We start from the raw sequence: 21640 nt of genomic DNA, 5'->3' as shown, positions 1-21640 counted from the left end.
ATAAGGAACCCCCCAGCATTATCATCCTTGGTGGCTAGTAACATAACATACTCAAAATGTACTCCAAGAAGGCAACACTTTAGAAATTATTTCCTTGTGGGAGGGGATCCACAACTCAGTTATTTCTGTTTTGAAGCCTCTAGGAGTGGTATTTGGAGATTGACAAAATTGTTACAGAAATCAGGTTTGGCTGCTTGCCACTCACAAGCCAATAATTGAGGGGCAAGTGTTGGTAGAAAGGACAGATGCTTTATTCAGAGAAGCCAGCAACCTGGGGAGAAGGTGGACTCTTGTCCAGAGACCAACTCTGAAGATTCTGCTCAGCCATGACAGTTTTTAAAGGGAAAAAGGGGACATGACCTCAGTTCATCATTAAGGTAGGAGGTCAGATTCTTCATCATTTTTCCATTGCATGCAGACTCCTGGCTTCTCCTGATCTTTCTTTGGATGCTGTCTTGCCGGAGTGGTCCACCTGCAAATTTGCTAAGGGGGAAGTTGGGGGTAGAGAAGCAGTCATTCTTTAACTACTTATTCTTCATTCTTACTCCTTCTAATCCAGGAAATGGATCAACAAGTTGGGCAAGGCATTGTGTACATTCAGTAAAGCAAACATCAGGAGTTAGGTTAAATGTTACTTAGTGTTCTCATTTTCATGATTAAGGTTTAAGGGTAACAGAAATAGACAAACAGGAAAGGGAAAAAAGAGCTTCCAAATGTTACTTTGTGACATATGTATCCTTTGGTCTGATCACCCCCCACCCCCCAGCCCCAGCCTGTCATATGCTTCTAGTATTTAAACTCCTTTTTCTTATTTATTCTACACTCAGACTTTTATTTGCCAGACACTGACTATGTACATTACTCTCATTAGCTTATGTGGGAATACTTATTAATCAAGTCCCTTGTTCCTTAGCTTTTTTAAAAACCCGATTCCTTCTCATCACTCTTGTAATGCTGTAAGGGGACAAGAGTGCCCATCCACTTCCTTTTGGTAGATGGCTTTGCATGAAGCACGTACTAGATAAATAAGAATTAAATCTTCTCAAATATTTTGATAGCTAATTTCCTTTAATTTCCATTGTTTCCTGAATGCTGCACTTTTCTTTTTTGGCTTTCTTTCTAGAGTCTGAATATAAGTTTACACTTTCTTGTCATTGGTAAAGAAAGAGCTTCAAGTTTAGGTCAAAAGAAACAGATTGCTATGTTATTACTCTGCTTCAGAGCTTAGACTTTTTCTGATCTTTCATCTTTTTTAACTGACAAGATGTAAGGTAAAAGAAATGAACTCGTCAGGGTGCAAAGGAGGGAAATATAAAGGGACTACCAGCATTTTCATCCTTAATCTAGGAAAAACTAGAGTTGGCCATCAGTGGTTGAGAACTTGGGGTCCCAGAAGCTGTCATATGTGTGACTGAAAATTTGCTCTTATCTATACTCGAATTTCATTAACAATTAAGATACGCTTCAAGGAATCCTGTGACAAAAAAAAAAAAGGCAGTTCACTTTGTAGTTAAGTGTCTGTTCCTAGTCTTGAAAATAGGAATCTTGTTATCCGTCTCTCTGAGAGGGAGTGTCTAGGTTGTGTGTTGTATGAAATGTTGTGTCACAGTGGGTCTGGGAGCCAAATGCTTTAAAACTCACTAGAATTTCCTTACGTTGTTGGTCCTATGTTTACATTTACTGAATTTGCTTTTCCAGTTGGCAAATAATTTCAAGGTATCTTTAGGTTGTTTGAATCACGAAACAAGAATTAGACAAACCAACAAATTCCAAACCCACAAATGGCATTAAAACAAAAAGAGTTGTGGGTGTTATTAAATTTTTTCTTTCTTATTAATACTGAGATTTTGGTATTTTTTAATTCAACAGAATATTAAGTTATATTAAGTTTGTAGAATTATTTAGAAGGGGTTTTAATGGAGACTTATTTTCTTTCTTTAATTGATAAACTTTCTACCATATTTCTGTGAATAGGAGACCCTGCATTTCTAGGTTTTACTAGTTTATACCGGGAAAAAAGTTACTGAAAACGATACGTGAATTTTTTCTTAAGCAAAAGGAATATCCATGAAAATATTTAGAAAATTAACTTGATTTTTGATAATTTTGTTTTTAAATAACTGACATTTGAATACTTTGAAAGATGATTTAAGTCACCTTTTACTAGTAGATGGATCCCTTTAGTAAAATGGATGCCAAGTAAAGAGTCAAATTCTCAAAGTGACCTTTCTCACCTTCTCTATATTTCCTGTCTGTTCTAAATGTTTGAAGTGTCCCTGTAGTTGGTTTTCCCTCTCCTGAACCCTCAACAAATATGCAAACTGCCTTCTCTGTGAGATTATCGGTGCTTAGTATTATAAAGTTAAATATAAAATTATGCGTTTTCCAGTAATTACAGAATCTAATTAAATGTTTCTCTTCAGAACAGCTCCTAAGAGTTGAGTTCAGTATGTTTCTAAAGAAAATGAAATAATGTATATTAAACATGCTGTTATGCTCTAACAATATCTTGCATTACTGTGAACTTCTTTGACATGCTAGGTGTGTTTACCCTAATTGGGTAAATGATATTGACAATATATTTTTCCTAAATTCCTAGAAACTTACACTACAATATTTTGGGTACTGTTCGGAAAATCCTATGAGAGCGCCAAGTGTTATGTTTATTTTAGAGAGAATATCTATAATCTCTGGAAAGAATTGATTTCCTACGAATTACAGGTAGATAGTGACCGTGGTCAAAAGCGGTATTCTCCATTCACTATTTGCTATTCAAACCGTTTGTACACACTGGCAGAATTCTAATTTCTAAAGTGTGAGCCTTGCATAAGTTGAGTCAAATGCTTGGAATATTTATTTAGATGTCATTGTCCAGGATGATGCTGACAAATCAGAATTTTGTCCCCATCTACAACATCAAAATTTGTCAGTTAAATTTTTGTGATTTTAGTTCTTCATCTTTCACATGTATTTTTTTTTTTTAAAGGAACTTTCCTTTGTCCTGTTTTCATTGTACTTTTCAACGATTTTATTTTAAAAAGTCTCTGATAGAAGAATCTTAGAAACATAGTTTTGGCACTGTTCCTACCCAGAATTTCAGGTTTCTTTCTCTGTCTGGTCTCTTAAGGGCTCCTGGTTTTGGATTAGGGGGTGGTGCTCCAGGAATGGGCCCAGTGAGGCTCAGAGCTCTGCCCAGGGCATAAGAAGAGTGTCTGAGTTGGGACCAGACGCCTGACAACTAGCCTTATTGCCAAGTGATGGTTGGGAGCTTATTTTTAATCACAGGGAAAAGAGAGGCTGAGGAATCTGGCCTTGCTGGAGGTGCTGTCATACAGAAGCCCCAGGAGAAGTCGGTGTATGTAGAGATAAGGAAAGGATGTCAAAACATTTTTTTCCTAGCAGAATTTGAGGAGTGTGAAATTTCTATTTGGCTGGCAGAGGCTCATTCTATTAAATAGAAGAAAAGTCATGATTTAGAGACAAGCTTTAAAAGTAATTTCTGCCGGATATTTATGTGCTTGGTCGTATCTCCATTTAGCTGCTCCTCTCTGGGCCTCTGGGACCAGCTAGCTTGTTCATTTCAGTCCTCAGTTTACCTGGGTTCAGTGAAGATCAGGAAACTAGATTATTTCACAGGTGTATTAAGGATTGTGTGTGTATGAAAATATCATTGAAATACTAAAAGTAATAGCCATGTTGTACCCTTTGACTGTCTTAAGAAAGGAATTATATATTAATAAAAGTTGTTGATATTAACTATTACTATCAGAGAAGCTATTCTTTGAACTAATTGTTTACATCCAAGTATTAGTCTAGGTGCTAAAGATACAATGGTGACCACAAGGGCCAATACATATGTACTCCATGCTCTCATGCAAATTCCATGGGTGGAAAAAGGGGCAGATAGTAACCCAAATTGTCATAGTGGTGAATGTTTAATTACAAACTGGAATTGGTTTTCTTTTTGTTTTTTAATTTTTTATTGAAGTATAGTTGATTTACAGTCTCGTTTCAGGCATATAGCAAAGTGATTCAGTTATACTTACATACATATCTCTTTTTTTCAGATTCTTTTCCCTTATGGGTTATTACAAAATATTGAGTCTAGTTCCCTGCGCTATATAGTAGGTCCTTGTTGGTTATCTATTTTATATATAGTAGCGTATATATGTTAATACCAAACTCCTAATTTATCCCTCCCCCCTTTTCCCCTTTGGTAACCGTAAATTTGTTTTCTATGTCTGTGGGTCTATTTCTGTTTTGTAAATAAGTTCATTTGTATCATTTTTTATATTCCACATATAAGTGATATATTTGTCTTTCTCTGACTTCACTTAATATGATAATCTCTAGGTTCATCCATGTTGCTGCAAATGGCCTTATTTCATTCTTTTTTTTATGGCTGAGTAATATGGGATTAGTTTTCTGAAGACAAGAATCATGGTTCTATGAGGGCAGTAACCAATGGTTAATTTCCCTCAGGCTAATTCTTGGGCTGCTACCCAGAGGGGGAGTTGGAATTGAGCAGGTGAAGGAGGGGTGGAAGAACACTGCAGATAAAGACATGTAGCTGACCCAGCAGGATGTGGGGAGGAGAGACTGGGGTGAAAGGCTGGAGAGGGGTCAGCTGGCCAGTCACACTGGGTCTTTCAGGTCATTTAAGGCATGTGGTCTTTATCTAAGGACTTATGGGAGTCAATAAAGGATTTCTAAGCAGAAAGATTTTTCTGGCTGAAGTGTGGAGAACACTTTGTTATGGGTGCCAGAACTGAAGGGAGACTCTGGTGAAAAGTCCATTGCAATAGTTAGGGAAAAGATGATGCTCATTTAGATTAGAGCGTGATAGAGAGAAATGAATGAATTGAGTAATATTTTAGTAGTCTAATGGGTGGGACCTAGGAATAGGTTGAAAATGGAGGTGAGAGAGAAAAGGGGGGAAAGTCAAACATAATTCCTACTTAGGTAACTTTTAAAAACTGTTTTATGGAGGTACAATTTACATGTCACAAAGTTGATCCATTTTTAAGTGTACAACTCAATAAAATTTAGTGTGTTTTTAGAGTTGCACTGCTAACATCAGTCTAATTCTACAACATTTCCGTCACCCTAAAAAGAAACTTTATGCCCATTTTTAGTCACTCCCCTCTCCCATCTCTGGCCCTAGGCAACAGCTAATCTACTTTTTGATCTCTATAGATTTGCCTTTTACCGGCATTTCGTATAAATGGAATCATAGAATCTGTGTTCTTTTTTGTCTGGCTTTTTTCACTCACCAGACTATCTGAGGTGCATCCATATTGTAGCTGACCTACGCAATTTGAAACCTGGTGGGACCTTTCCTTTAGAGGGGCAGCACCAGAGGTGAGGCAGGGTTGGCAATGAGGAAGGGAGAGATGAGGGAGGTTTTGGACATGTCAAGTGTCAGGTGCCTTTTTTGTAAATTGAAGCTCAGAACATGGATAGAAAGAACACAAGAAAAAAACATGACCTAGGACTGGACCTTGGGGTGTTCCAACATTTTAATAATCGTGTCAGGGATGGATTTGAAGGAAACCATGAAGAAACATCCTTTGAGATTAAGGACAAACAAGAGCAAAATAACATCTCAAGAACAAGGGAGTTGTTAAATGTGTCAGATGTTATAAATTAAGTTGGAGGCTGAAAATGTCCATTGGAGCTATCGTCATGGAAACCGTTGGTGATGTTGGTGGGATCTGTGTTGGTTGACTGTTTCTAGACTGAGTAGGTTACAGATTGAGCATCAAGGAACCATGAATGTAGGTCACTTTTGTGAAGGAGAAGAAAGATAGTGGCGTGTAGATCTTATACTGTTTTTGATTAACATGATAGAGATTTAATCACAGCTAAATCTTGACCAGAAGGATCAGTACAGGGAAATGGGAAAGCTGTATACTATAGGAAAGAAAGGAAAATGTGATTAAGCGAGCATCCTGGAAAAGCAGGAGGAATAGGATCGAATGCACCCTTGGAGGAAGAAGAAGATGGATCCCCTCCAGTATCCCGGGAAGAAAATGGGGTGAGATGTGTGCAGATATATGTTTGGTTTTAGGACTTGTGTTTCAGCCATGTTGGCACATATCGTATTGATGTGTTTGGTTCCTCTTAAGGTGGTTGGCTGGATTTAGTCATCAGGCATGACCACAGAGTCGTAGTTGAGTGCACATAGATGCTCCGCAAACCCAGTTTCATTAGCTTGAAACTCACAACCACGTAAGGAAGTGTCTGAATCACACCATCGTTGGCAAAAATTTAGTTTTTACGAACTTACCCTCTATATTCTCATTACTTTCATCCACATACTCTTCTTTCCCTGGGTAGATCCTGTTCCCCCCACACTAGCTTCCAAGCATTCAGCAATTTTCTGAGACTTCCTTGCTTGGAAATAAGAACTCCACCAGCTTAGTCTAAGGCAGGATGTGAATAACACTGCTGTAAGCACCTGGAATGTTTGAATCAGCATTTGGCTCCTTCAAATCCCTTTACTTTAATCACAACAATTGATCTACAAATCAAGTTGAGGGAAGAGCTTGGGGATTGGTTCAGACCAACAGCTTCGGTAAATGAAGTGTTTCTCTAGCAAAGAATCAACAGCACACACCACAGGTGCAATTATGATCATGGCAGGATTCACTTTCATTCAATACTGTCCTGCTGCCAGTTTGCAAGTCCATATATTAGCAGACAATTCAGACCGGAGGCTTGATAAGCACCTACCTTAAGTCTGTAGTTGCATTTGGGAGGAATCTTGGTTTCAGTTATCCTTTGTGAAAGTTGGGTATTAGCCTTGCTGTTGGTTAATTCTCCCCCATGGAAGTTTCTTTCTTCGATTTATCATAACTTAACTGACCAAAGTGATGAGTTTTGCCACTAAAGAAACCACATGTGATTCAGTGACTACACTGAGTTTAGTGGTTGGCAAAACTTTGTTCTCTGGGGTGAAGACTTTAAAATAACTGTTGTAAATATATTTTAATTATATCTGTTCTGGCACCATCTAGCCAGAGGAAGCAATTTTTCAGGAGCCTATTTCATCTCCCTTGAAAGTTTTGGTTTTAATGTTGAAAAGCTTTTAAGAAGAGTAGCTTGGAGGGAGGAACGGAGCAAAGCAGAAGCTGCAGGAGCATATAAGCTGTTTATAAGCAGCATGTAAAAGGCCTGTTTTCGCTCTCAAGCAGCAGGGCATTATTAATATGTAACAGTGAATACCCTATATTGCTTCTCAGCTGTTACTCATTAGTGGGAACATTGCATGATACTGAAAAAAAAAAATGTGAATCATGGCAACTCAAACATGTCATTTTCTCATCCCCCTCCCCTGCATGTTTCATTAATGTCCATGCTGGAAATGCAAAACATCTGATATTCTAACTGAATTTTTGTGCAAGTGAAAATATCAAATTGGGAAGGCATGAACGTTATCTCGCACCACTCAAACCCAAGACAGCATTAAACAGCAGACAGATGAGTACATCACCTTTCATTTTAAAACCAGTTGGCCCTCTGTATCCGTGGTTGGTTGAATCCGTGGATGTGGATCCTGTGAATACAGAGGGCTGACACTGGGGCTCGAGCATCTGTGGATTTTTGTATCCATAGTAGGTCCTGGAATCAATCCCCCGCAGATCCCGAGGGTTGACTATAATTGATTTCATGTTTTGATGGCATTAAGTGATGTATTCTAATAATATTACTTAGTTTTCAAGGATATTTGTCTTTATCTCTTCTATTGACTGATGTTAGGCTTGTAAGATGTGAAATGCTTCTATTATGTTTCTAGTCAAGCTGTGTATGCATGAACCAATGACTTAACTACTCCACTGTGAAGTAGTCTCTGGCATCTTCTCTTTTTAACATCTTTATTGGAGTATAATTGCTTTACAGTGGTGTGTTAGTTTCTGCTTTATACAGAGTGAATCAGCTATACATATACGTGTATCCCCATATTTCCTCCCTCTTGCGTCTCCCTCCCACCCTCCCTATCCCACCCCTCTAGCTGGTCACAAAGCACCGAGCTGATCTCCCCGCGCTATGCGGCTGCTTCCCACTAGCTATCTATTTTACATTTGGTAGTGTATATATGCCCATGCCACTCTCTCACTTCGTCCCAGCTTACCCTTCCCTATCCCCATGTCCTCAAGTCCATTCTCTACGTCTGCGTCTTTATTCTTGTCCTGCCCCTAGGTTCTTCAGAACCATTTTATTTTTTAGATTCCATATATATGCGTTAGCATACGGTATTTATTTTTCTCTTTCTGACTTACTTCACTCTATGATAGTCGCCGGGTCCATCCACCTCACTACAGATAACTCAATTTCATTTCTTTTTATGGCTGAGTAATATTCCATTGTATATGTGTGCCACTGAACTTCCCATTATACTACTCATCAAATCGTACTCACTGAGTGTCTCCACCTTGCCTACTAGGCTAGGAGCCTCTTGAGGGCTGGTGGTTATCTTCATGCTTAGTACAAAGCCCACATACCACAGATGCTCAGTTAAAGGATTGGTGATTGATTGAATGCATGCATATGAATGAAATTGAAGCAAACGATTGGGCAAGATCATTGTGAAATTGACCAGATATTGTCTACGTTGGGGAGTGGAGGTGGCTAAATACGACCTTTAAAAAATGGGTTCGTTAAAAATAAAACCAAAAACCCTATAATAGGGGTTCATAAAACTGTTATAAAAAGTGGTGGGGCCGGGGGAGTGGTGAGAAAGATCCCTTTAGGCATTTAGAGGACCACGATTCTTGGTGCCTCTGTGGGTGTTTTACCATAAGCTCGGTGACATCAGGGAACATGTCTGATTTGTGCACCGGTGCCTAGCACATTAGCTGGTATATGGTAGGGGCTCAGTAAATGTGATGTCTGATGACCGGAAGCAGGCAGACAGTCAGGCATGAAAGTGCTCTGTGGAAAAGTTTACAGGGTTCACAAAATGTGATTACCAAGGCAGACAGAATAAGTCCGTCTGTATAGAGGGGCTTAGTGTCAGAAATAAATTCGAAGAACTCCATCACTTCTGGGCGCTGCCTGACAAAGGCTAAAAGCAAAAGTGCCCTCATTGGCTAGCCTGCAGCCTGCTTGTCCCCTAGATGTTGCTTTTGTGCTGATGGCTGCTTGCATTTAGGTGTCTGTACAAGAGATCTTAAACTAAGGAGAGGAGAGCTCTCAAAAGCAGATCACAATGGGCTGTGCCCCAGGTAGCAGTGGCTGAGTGTTGTGAGGGAGAGAGAAATGAACTCCCTTTGGGGGGAACCTCTCAAGTTACCCAGAACCAAAGCTTCACTGCGTCTGTCTTGGTTTTTGAAGTCTCTGTGCAAGGACAGACAGAAGACAAAACGGAAGGGAAAAAGAAACGTTTAGTCACCTCTTTTCTCATTCAGAATTAAACAATTTGGATTAAATTACCCCCATTCTTACCACCATTAGAATCTATCTGAATGAATGTAGAATTCCCCTGAGCTTATGGACTTCCTGCTTTGGTATTTTACCTATGAGCAAACACCATCTTGTGCTTTACTTGATGTCTTAACAAATAAAACCTTGTGTTTGAGGGACTGACTCATGTTATTGATGCGATTTCCTTTCTTAACCTCGGCATTGAATAAGTGTGGGAGACATGATTTTTTGTTATAACTTGCATTCTACTTAATATTTAAAAATTGACTTTTGTAAATATATATGTAGGTAAAATATGGATTTAAATACAATAGCGACTGCAGTGGAATAATGCTTTCTTCTCAGCTGGTGAGAGAGAGACAGCTGCTACTGGTGTTTTATGAGCATATTAATCCTCATTGGTAGATATAAATGTGTTGGTCTCACATAGCCAATTATAAACATGTTTTATGGGACGTTCCCCCTCTTCATTTCTGCAGAGCCTCGCTGAGGTAAGGACATCATGGCATTAGCTTACCTAAAGCACAGAGAGAACTAGATAAATAAAGAGTCCCAGGGTGGGGTGAACTTGGAGATAAGGGCAGCCCATAAAGTTATCCTTCCTACAAGCCAAAGTCATCTTTGTTTTTATTTATTTTTATTTTTGGCCGTGCCTCAGGGCATGTGGGATCTTAGTTCCCCAACCAGGGATTGAACCCGTGCCCCCTGCAGTGGGAGCTCGGAGTCCTAACCACTGGACTGCCGGGGAAATCCCCGAAGTCCTTTTTAATATAAAGATTAGGTACTGTTCAGATCTAAGCAGAATTGTCACATATGCGTGTGAGCAGGAACAAATTTCAGGACTGCCCTTACCAGCCTGGATCAAAGTGGAAGCTCCCTGAGCTTCAGTGCTCCTAACATTTAGTAACTAGCCTTCTTTCACATATACGGTTGACCCTTGAACAATGTGAGGGTTAGGGGTGTCCCCCCTCCACATAGTCAAAAATCTCCACATAACATATAGTCAGCCCTGGGCATCTGCAGATTCAACTGACCGCGACTTGTGTAGATTTGTAGTATTTACAATTGAAAAAAATCTGCCTGTAAGTGGACCTTCGCAGTTCATACCCGTGTTGTTCAAGGGTCAGCTGTAGTATCAAGAACTCTATGAGGTAGATACCTATTTTTCATTTTTCTTTTTTTATTAACAGATGAGGAAACCGCTTAAACTCCTTCTCAAAGTGGATCTGTAGGCCATTCACATATTACTTCGGAGTTTGGTAGATAGACAAAATGTCATGGCTTTCCCCAGAATGGCTTCATCAGAACGTGCATTTTAACAGCATCCCCGGGTGATTTGCAGCAGTGCCCAAATTCACACAGCTTAATAACATGGCAAAGCAGGACTCAAAGGTATAGCTGGCATCAGAATCTGCCCTTGGGTGAAATGACTTGCCCAAGATCAGAGCTGGCAAATGTCAGAGATAGAATTTGACCTCAGCTCAAGAATTTGTGTATTTCACTCTCTCTGTTAGAGTTGTGTTCTCTTACGCTACTCATTACTCTTAACTTCTCCATAAGTTTTTGTTAATTAGAATGCTTAAAGGCTGTGCTGGAAGTTTTCTCAATAGAAAGGGAGTTAGAATTTTAATTGCCACTCCCACCCCTAGTGTCCCTCCCTCTGAATCATCATTACAGAAGAGTGTATATTAAAAATGCCTCCTTGTTTGGTGCTATCTTAATATCTAAAGAAAGAGAGTGGGACAGTGAAAAGAACATTAAATATAGCTACCTGTCACATGCATGCTACCTGTGTGCCCGGCAGAGTGTTCATTAACATTGAACACATATGACTTACATTCAAGAAACAATATTTCCTACTTTACAGTTTTATCTCCTGTGATTTTTAACACATGGGACCGTTGCCATGTTCGGCTGATCTTAATTAGCCTTAGTTCTCGAAGGATGGATAAGAGGCAGAAAGATAACAAAGATATGAGGGTCTCCTAGGCTGGGGAGGGTATGAGGTCAAGTTTAGAGGGAGGTTGGGTCACATGTTCACAGGACTTTCTGGCTGGAAGGAAGCAATGGTTATTGATAAATTCTCACTTAGTTCTGGTGTTACGACACTGTTGTTAAAGGGCACTGACTGTGGACCCAGACACCTGGGTCAAAGCCTGGGTTAGCCATGACCAGCTGTGCGGCCTTGGGCAACTTACATAACCTTTCTGTTTCGACCTTTGTCATATGGAGAACTAACAGGAAGGTAGTACTGTATGGGTGATTAAAAGAGCTGATATACATCATTGCTTGGGCATTGCTTATCATAGATGATCTATCAATGCTAGCTGTTAGTTTTCAAGCCATCTTGGGAATACCAAGAAGTATTACATATAGTTGCTCTAAAACTATATAGCTAAGGACTCTGGTCATGGTGGTTTTGTGATGGCTCTTCCTTCCTCACAGGAAAGCAGAATCCACCTTCCCCCCACCATTCAGCAACCTGTTTCCATCCTCAAGTGTCCTCTGCAAATAGAGGAACAACTAAGCCAGACTCACAGAGGCCACTAAGAGATAAAAGAGTCATTATTCTAGACTGGGTAAGGATGGGATTATATGAATGTATTCAGGATCCAATTACTTGGGAATGATGGATAAGGATGTCAGAAAATTAAGGGAATATTTAGAAGACAAAAAGGAAAATGGGTCCTAGTACCACTGAATGTCCAGAAGCTACTCTGCTAAGCTGGCTTGAAGAGACTAAATCAATTGTTCAAAAAATAATTTAAAAAAATCAATGAAAAAATTGGGAGTCCAAGTGGCATGTAATGTTGGAAGCTCCAGAGAGAAGAAAAGCCAGCATTGAGAATCAGGCGTAAGTCAGGGCTCATTTGTGACCAGTTTGATGATGGGGGTGTAGACCATCAAGAAACCACTGGGAGGTTTGTGGTGAAGGTCAGTGCAAAAAATAAACTCAGATACGGGGGGATGAGATGAAGCAATTACAGTGGGTGAAGAGATTGCTGATACTGTCGGAAGCATATGAAACACATCATCATTAGTACAAAATTACCAGCATATTTAAGTTCCTCCAACTTTGCATTAGAGGTTGTCTAGATGACTTTATTTTTAAAGCTAATAAGCCTATTATCCCCATATGAGATAATGTATGTAAGTAAGGAAAGAGATTTTGCACAGTGGTTGGCTCTGACCCAGATCGCCTGGGCTCAAATGCCTCCTTTTCTGCTCCCTACTAGGTGAATTGAGCAGGTAACTTAACCTCTCTGTGCTATTTCCTAACAGCCTGAAAGGATTGTTGTGATAATCAAATAAGCTAATATACTGACATGTTTCAAATAATAATTGACATTGAGACATTTGTTGTTAGATATTGTCATAATTATCGTTTAATATGCTTTCTGTCAACTTGAAATGGTAGGAAAAAGCCCTGACTCAGATGCTCTAAATTATAAGAATATTTATTATTCGATGCAACTTAAGTGATTAATTCAACCATTCATTGAGGATGTCAGAAAACCAGGTACTTTGGAACATTATAATCCTCAGCAAGTTAGCTGAATGTATACTCAGGCTGACTCCACTCATGGTAACAAGATAGCTGTAGCCGTTCCAGCCATCACATCCAGACACAACATTGTCTAGCAGAAGAAAGGTCCTTTCTACATGAGTGTATCTTTTTAAGCCTCAAAGTCCCCTAGCATTACTGTCATTCACATCTTAATGGTCGAAATTGTTTCCCATGCCTATTACTGGTAAGGCAAATGGAATTGGAATTATCCAGATTGGCATAAAACGTTGCAGAGCCTTGCAAAGGAGAGTAGTAGATGGGGTTCCTCTTCAAAAAGAGGAAGAAGCTCGTGAGCAGTGGCATCCACTAGAGATGTAGGTAGAACTATTCAGCATCGGAGACAAAGAGTCTGAAGTTTGAAGATTTAAATAGTTTGCCTAAGGGACTTTCTTGGCAGTCCAGTGGTTAAGAAGATTTAAATAGTTTGCCTAAGGGACTTCGTTGGCAGTCCAGTGGTTAAGACTCTGAGCTTCCACTTCAGGGGGCACGGGTTCATCCTGGTGGAGGAACTAAGATCCCGCATGCCTTGCAGCTAAAAAAAAAAAAAAAAATACCTTGCCTAAGGCCACACGGTTAGACAATGATGGGCCAGTTGTTGATTCTAGAGCTCACAAAGGATTATAACTTAAGCCTAATTCAGAGACCTGTTTGCTTTGGGTAGGACTCCCATCTGTTGAGGAGTCTGAGAGCGCCAGTGAAGTCGTTGCAGGGGATGTTATCAGGGGGATTTGGAACAGGGCAGCTGTGGTCCAGCACAGGCTAATGACTCTGTAGGCATTCAAGGACTGTGGGATGGAAGGGACCTGTGGATCCCGAGTGGGACAGGCATGATTTTATAGATCAGCACTGTTGGAAGAGGGCTGTCAACCTCCAGAAGTAGACGAGGGGCCATATTGCTTTAACTGATTAATTTAATATTGTCCTGAGTTTTCAGAATCATGTTGGTCAGGTTAATCCATCCCTTTTGAAGGTGTTTTTGTAGGGCTGAGCCTTTCGGGCACCTCTCCATCAGGATCTCCCTTCTCATCAGCCCCTGTTGACAGACCCGCAGTGTGGGTGAAATGCCGCGGTTATCGGTGCCGTTAGACACAGTCCGTCCTTGTCTGTGTGATTAAGAATGGCTTTGTGAACAGGGTTCTGGAGGACGGTGACAACACAGTCTGGCAGATGGAGAAATTGTCATGGGTCTCAGTTACTGATAAAACACAAATCGAGAAGAAAAATACATAGGAACCTTTCTTTTGGAACTGAGTAGGTTGCAAGGGCTCTGGTTTGATGGAAAAATGCTGAAGTTGAAGTCAGAAGCCCTTGTTCTTGGCACTCACTGGTCCTGAGATGGCAAATTGGGCACTAAAATTTTCTTAGTAAAATGAACTTGATAATGACATCTCCCAGGGCTGTTATAAGAAACCAGTGGGTTAACACAGGGGGGAATGCTTTAAAAACTTGAAACTTCGTCTGGAAATTTCTTGACACCCTGATGCTGTTTTCTCACTGTGTGGACTCCAGTGCATTTGTAAGGCAGTGACCTTGGAGGGTCTTTAGTTTGTTCTGTTTGAAGTTAATGGTTATTTTCAGATGCAGCTGGGAAGAGAAGTTGAAACTCTGACCTAGGTCTAGATCGTTTCAGTTTTTTAAATTATCTTCATCTGTTTAGGGCCTGACATTCTGACTTGATCAGGGAGCACCAGGAGTTTTCTAATGAGAAAGATTGTCACTCACTGGACTCTGAAAAGAAATACAAAGACAGGGAGAGTTTCTACCGAGCCACTGCCTTTGAGTCTTCTCTTGTAATTACTAAACAGGCAAGTCAAGAGTGAGCCCTCCAAAAAGACAAATGGCACACTTCCCGCTGGGAAGTAGAAACTGGTTCTATGTCTTTTCCAACTTCCTCTCAAAAAGAGGCTTTCAGAGCAGGAAATGGCAGAAAACAAATTCTGATAGATTGCCAGGTGGCACCGTGGCAGGGGCTGTGCCTCTTAGAATGGCAGCCAAGCACTAAGCCCCTTAATTACACACACTGGTGATAAGCTTAGGCTGAGCAGAGAGGGAGAGCGTTGGAAAAGAAAGATGTAGGGCTTTGTCTGTAGTCTAGAAGTGAATCGGAGGTATATATGGCAGAATTCTGCCACCTTCTGAAAATGAAATATAGCAGTATGCATGCCTCAGATTTGATTTTTTTTGTAAGCATATTTTTAACTCTTAAATAGTTTGAATTAATAATAGCTAATGTCTGAAATACAGAATTAGTTACTTAGATTCTTGCCACCGTTCCTTAAGGTGGATATCACCAACTCCACCTTAACAGGAGGAGGATATGATGCCCCAGGGAGGCTAAGGGACTAACATTGTGCAAGTTCAGGTGGTGTCTGGTTGATGACACATGCTCTTTCCTCCTATTTAATACTGTGTCGTAGGATAAAGGTCTATACGCAGAAATTACGTAGACACAGGGAAGTTGTGTAGGGTGGAGTGTGGGGGCAGGAGGGAGTAATCAATATCCCAGGAGGAGCACAGCTTCATTTCTTGTGGATTGATCAAGGAAAATATATCTCTTATTGCGTCAAAGTAGTAGGAATAAGGGCAGGTGGCCTTCATGGGAAACAGGGTGATGCACCAGGGCCAAGAAGTGGGAAGGGAGGTCCAGGAAAGGGTACAGATGAGTAGGGCCCTGCTGTTAGAAAGGGAACACAGTGCCAAATATAGAGCCTGTGTAAAGATCTGTAGCTTGGCTAGCTTGCCAGGGGAATTAAGAATTTTTTATTTAACTTATTTTTATTTTTTTTATTTTATAAGAGTACGGTTGATTTACAGTGTTGTGTTAGTTTCAGGTGTACAGCAAAGTGATTCAGTTATACATATATTCATTGTTTTTGAGATTCTTTTCTCATATAGGCTATCACAACAGAGTATTCAGTCAGTAGAGTTCCCTGTGCTATATAGCAGGTCCATGTTGGTTATCTATCTTATATATAGTAGTGTGTATAAGTTAATCCCAAGCTCCTGATGTAACCCCTGCCCCATGTTTCCCCTTTGGCAACCACAAGTTTGTAAGTCTATTTCTGATTTGTAAATAAGTTCATTTGTGTCATTTTTAAAAATTAGATTCCATGTATGAGTGATATCATATGATATTTGTCTTTATCTGACCTAATTCACTTAGTATGAAAATCTCTAGGTCCATCCATGTTGCTGCAAATGGCATTATTTCGTTCTTTTTTATGGCTGAGTAATATTCCATTGTATATAATTGAGGCAAATGTGGCTCTTGGAGACCCTGGGACATAGCACATGCTGAATTTCTTTCCTTGTATTCTTCCCCCGCTCTGGATACTTTCTCATCAGCTCCTAAGTTGAAATAGGCATCATTGGTTGGGTGCTTGCATGTGTGCACACCTGTGACCAATTACCAGCTCCTGGCTCTGACTCCTTCAGGGAAAATAAAGCCTCATTATTGAGGCTGTGACAAATAGCCTCTTACAACCTCTGCCCCGTGTGGTTGCCCGGAGCCCAAGAAACACCACCATAGCTTCACCAGTGAACTCAAACACAGACAGCTTGCCCAACGTCTTGGCTTGGCAAGACAAGTCAGTTTTGCAGTCTACTTATTGGAACCCAGTTCCTTGTTTTTTTTCAGGAGGTGATTTTTGCACTCTTTTTGGGTCTGTGTGGTTCACAGAGGTCCTGCAAAACTTCCTCCTGATCACCTGGCCTGCTCTTGCCACTCTCAAGGACTTAATGGGAATATTGATGTTTACTGAAGATGATACACATACATCAATGTCTGGTATTTATATAATGTCACACTTAAATTATTAATTCATTCTTGACAGGGACAAATGTACAGTAAAATTTACCAATTGGGACTAATTGATAGGCCAATTATATAGTGAAGTCTCTATTCACTGGAATCCAACTAGCAAGACCCCAATTCATCAATTGTTGAGTCTTCATGTGTAAGAGAATTCACAGCTCTTAGGAAAATCAAGCTTTCAGGGACTTTTCCTCTCAGAAGTGATTTCTAGATTATTCCTTAGGGTCAGTATATGAGCAGCGCCTCTTTCACTGAACTCTGGTCTTTCTCGGTAACCAGGCTTCATGAGGTGCTGTAAAACCCTGAGATGCCAAGAAATAGATGAGTCTTGTATAATTCTAATTGACATGATTTCCGGCTAATTCTCATTGTCCCAGTGTGCAGAATAATGATCATAACAATAGCAAAAACAACACTGATTTCAATATCCTGAACACAATAATAAGCATTTTATATGGTTTAAATTCTGATTTTCACAACCACCGTAGGGAGGAAGTTCTTATTTTGCATATAGGAAAATGGAGGTTTAGGTGTTAAATAAATTACTGAAGATCTCACAGTGATATGGGGTTATCTGAATCCAGGCTCTCTGACTCCAGAGCTGATTAAGCTTAACCACTGCCAGAATCTTCTGGGCCTCTGACTCTTAGAAGGAAAAGGACACTGAGAGGCAATGATTGCCTCCTCACCTGATGTGCTTTGGCAGAAGATGGACAATATGTTGATAGAAGTTCAAGCATCTGAAGGGTGTTGAGATAAGGTTATATTTAAATTTTATTCCAACTCTGAGATGCTACAATTCTAACTGGAAAACACACCCAACCAGAACACCTCAACCCCATACAATCTCAACTATTATCTATGTACTGCGGTAAGGCAAGTTAAAAACATAAAGCATAAATTAAAAAGACGTTTGATAACTTTCTCAATTCATAGTCATGCAAATAGAGTTGAATTCTCTGAGTAGATTACTAAGTGAATTTACTTAGCCCTCATGTAGAATGGAGGCTTCTGAAGTCCTTGAAAGATAGGAGTTTTTAAACTAGTTTCAACAGTTTCTTCCTCCAGTCTTATTTACATTTTTAAAATTTACTTGGCAAACTCTCCTGTTATAGAAAATTTAGAGGTGTATCTGTATAAAGTATCGTTTCTAATTAGGGTATAAATTAGGGATACTCTACTACAGAATGTGTATGTCTACTAAGTTATTGAATGTGAGAGCAGATTGCAGATGTGTTTGCACTGTATCTCAGTTCACCATGTATTGTGAGGACTAGTTACTCAAAGACACACAGATAAAATGAATAAGGGAAGGAAGTCTGTCTCTCTACATATTAAAATATTAAAAGAGTAATCAGGCCTGAGGTCACTTCATTAGTTACCTGGCTGCATTAACCTTGGTTCTTAGAAAGTTTTACCATTATCTATTTTTAAAAAACTAATTGAATTTACTAAGAACTTAAATTGCAAGGGAAGAAATGTAATTTATGCGATAGGATTCTTATAATCTGACCAAGAGCAATTTCTTGAACTTTGGAGGGTATTACAATCTTTTTTAAAATTTAATTTTATTTATTTTTTATACAGCAGGTTCTTACTAGTTACCTATTTTATACATATTAGTGTATACATGTCAATCCCAATCTCCCACTTCATCCCACCACCAACTCCCCCTGCCACTTCCCCCCTTGGTGTCCATATGTTTGTTCTCTACATCTGGGTCTCTATTTCTGCCTTGCAAACCGGTACATCTGTACCATTTTTCTAGATTCCACATATATACATTAATATACAATATTTGTTTTTCTCTTTCTGACTTGCTTCACTCTGTATGACAGTCTCTAGGTCCATCCACGTCTCTACAAATGACCCAATTTTGTTCCTTTTTATGGCTGAGTAATATTCCATTGTATATATGTACCACATCTTCTTTATCCATTTGTCGATGGGCATTTAGGTATTACAATCTTGAGAAACACTGGCGAAAATTATTTTAGTTTCTTTCTTACAGTGACCCATTTAAGGTGAGGACTGTTGACCTTTTTCTACCCTTTGTCTTCTTCCACTTCACAAACCTGGATGATTAAGAACTACTGATTTTTTCTTAGTACCTGCTTTTCCCCATATTTCCCCTTATCATTCAGGATAGAATAGCTTTCTAGAGCTGTTTGGAAATCATCCTTAGCATCCTTAGCAGATCCTTATATCAGCTTTCATGACTCAATAAGAAGAACGTATAAGGTTTGCAGCCTTACTGAGCCAGAGTCTCGTCCAGGTACTTGAGATTTGCCAGTGACCTAGAGACAGGTCCCTGCCTTTGTGTACCTGACATCCTAGTAGAGAAGCAGGGAATAGACTATGCTTTATAAATAAGAAAAGTGATCTAGAAACTTAGAAGGTGAAAATACTACGGAAAAAGAAAAAGTCAGGGCATGAGGGAGTGAAGAGGGGCATGGGTTTCAGGATTAAACAGGGCCGTCAGGGGTGGCCTCAGAGAAAAGGTAACATCTGAGCCGATGTAAAGAAAGTGAGCCCTAGCTGCCATCTTGCGTCCCCGCGTGTGTGCCCCTTATCTCAGCTGGTCTGCCCGAGACCCCCTGAGCGCCAACCCTAGTCCCCCGCGTGGCCCCATTTCCGCTCCAACAAGGTACAAAAAGGCTCTGGACACCGGCATGGGAGGAGGATGGGAATGGGGGTGGGAAGTGGCTGGAAGGAGTGAGACAGGGAGGGACAGGGCAGGAGAGGAAGGCGATGCCACGGACAGGTGCACCCACTCAGTTTGATCCTCGGCGTCGAGGTCGGGCCACGGGTGGCCGCCCTGGGGGCCAGGCGATGCCGTCTCTTGTCTCTTCTTCCACCTCGCGGCGGAACCCGAGGACAGCAGCCTCGGAGGAAAGAAGCGATCATGCACCAGGAGAAACTCGCCAAACTGCAGGCACAAGTGCGCATGGGTGGGAAAGCAACTGCTCGCAGAAAGAAGAAGGTGGTTCATAGAACAGCCACAGAAGAGGACAGAAAACTTCAGTTCCCTTTAAAGAAGTTACGGGCAAACGATATCTCTGGTATTGAAGGGGTGCATATGTTCACAAGCCAAGGAACAGTGATCCACTTTCACAACCCTGAAGTTCAGGCATCTCTGGCAGCGGACACTTTCACCCTCACAGGCCATGCTGAGACAAAGCAGCTGACAGAAATGCTACCCAGCATCTTAAACCAGCTTGGCGCAGACAGTCTGACCAGTTTAAGGAGACTGGCTGAAGCTCTGCCCAAACAGTCTGTGGATGGAAAGGCACCACTTGCTACTGGAGAGTTGGAGGTTGATGAAGTTCCAGATCCTGTGGAGGATTTTGATGAGGCTTCCAAGGATGAAGGAAACGGAATTGAGTCAGCTTCTGACGAGGATAAAGCTCGAAGTTCCTGGGAGCTGCTATTTTATATTGTGACTGCTTTTTAAAATTTTGTTTACGGATCTGATAAAATCTAGATCTCTAATATTTTTAAGCCCAAACCCCTGGACACTGCAGCTCTTTTCAGTTTTTACTTATATACAATTCATTCTTTGCCACTAACTAAGGTGAAGAACCCTGGGAATAAAGTTTGAAACAAAGGTTAATAAAGTTTCTTTGCCTAGTTTAAAAAAAAAAAAAAATAAGGGAAAGTGAGATCATGACTCCTCTGTCTGGAAATGCCAAAGGTTCGTCATCTCGCTCAGACTCAAACTCAAAAGTCCAGGGGTCTAAAAGGACCTGCATGTGTGCTGTCCCCATTCCTGCCTTATTCTCATCTCCTCCTCCTCTCTACCCTTTGCCACCTCCCCACTCTCCCCCATACACACCTCTCTCCACATTTGCTTCCTATGGTTTCTCTAGTGTTAAAGACACACTCTCGCCTCAGGACCTTTGCATTTACTATTCCCTGTGCTTGAAATGTTCTTTCCTAAATATGCATTGCCTTCTTACCTCCTTTGCCATCCTAAGCCCTTCTAGCCGCACTGTCATCGATTGTAATTCCCTCTTTACCCAACAATCTCTTCCCTGCTCTATTTTTTTCTACAGAACTTTGTCGTCATCTAACATGCTATATATTTTTATATGTGTTGAAAATGTGTATATTGTCTGTCTCTCCCTGCCCTAAAAACGTCAACTACTTGAAAGGGAGGGATTTTGTCTCCTGATACTCACTCAGTATTTCACTCCTAGCATGGTGCATGAAGCAGAGAAGGCATCAAAGAAATTGTCCTTGAGCCACTGAATGGTGGTGTGTATAATGGTTACTTACCTGTTAAATAGGTTCTTTTAAAACCTCTGAAAAGAGTTTGCTTTTTAAAACTAAATAATGCATGCAACTGGTCATTTTGTTTACATCATTCACTTAACATTTTCAAGCATTGCAGAAATACACTTCACCGACGGATTGCGTAAAATTCCATTTGAGGAAATTGGAGTCAATTGCTTATCATTACAAACACAAGCCACAGAAATAAGAAATCTGTTGGTGAAAAGGGTGTGGAGGTAGGAAGAGCCTCCAAATTAAAGAAAGTAGATTGAATTAATTTGTTCAGTATTAATTTGTTCAGTATGGTGTTTCATTGGAACCCTCATTCCCCACCTATCCTTCAACTGGATCCATCATGCATCTCAGCAGCCAGGTGACCTAAGAAGCGTAAGCCCCACACAGGAAAGAATGGTTAAACAGTTCATGTGCAAAACTGAGGACCTGGAGTGCTGGTGTGCAATCCTCTCTCCATCATTAACATGCTGCAGACCCTTTTAGCTTCCCCTGCCATCACCTACCCACCTGCCAAGCTCTTACACAGTTAGGGAGTGAGCAAA

At 40.5% G+C, this 21640-nt stretch overlaps 1 protein-coding gene and 1 pseudogene across 6 annotated transcripts in view; both read left to right on the top strand.

Moving 5' to 3' along the window:
- Positions 1-21640, top strand: part of UNC5D (unc-5 netrin receptor D) — a 582894-nt gene that overhangs the window by 275552 nt on the left and 285702 nt on the right. The gene's annotated exons all lie outside the window — the stretch shown is intronic.
- LOC309619654 (transcription factor BTF3 pseudogene) lies at positions 921-20460 on the top strand (annotated as a pseudogene). The gene has a single exon. The product of its transcript is annotated as a transcription factor BTF3 pseudogene (transcript).

Source organism: Balaenoptera borealis (assembly GCF_965194805.1).
Source record: "Balaenoptera borealis genome assembly, chromosome: 21".
In the NCBI taxonomy this organism is placed as follows: Eukaryota; Metazoa; Chordata; class Mammalia; order Artiodactyla; family Balaenopteridae; genus Balaenoptera; species Balaenoptera borealis.
The sequence above is the reverse complement of the archived record's forward strand: the minus strand, read 5'-3'. Positions and strand labels throughout refer to the sequence as shown.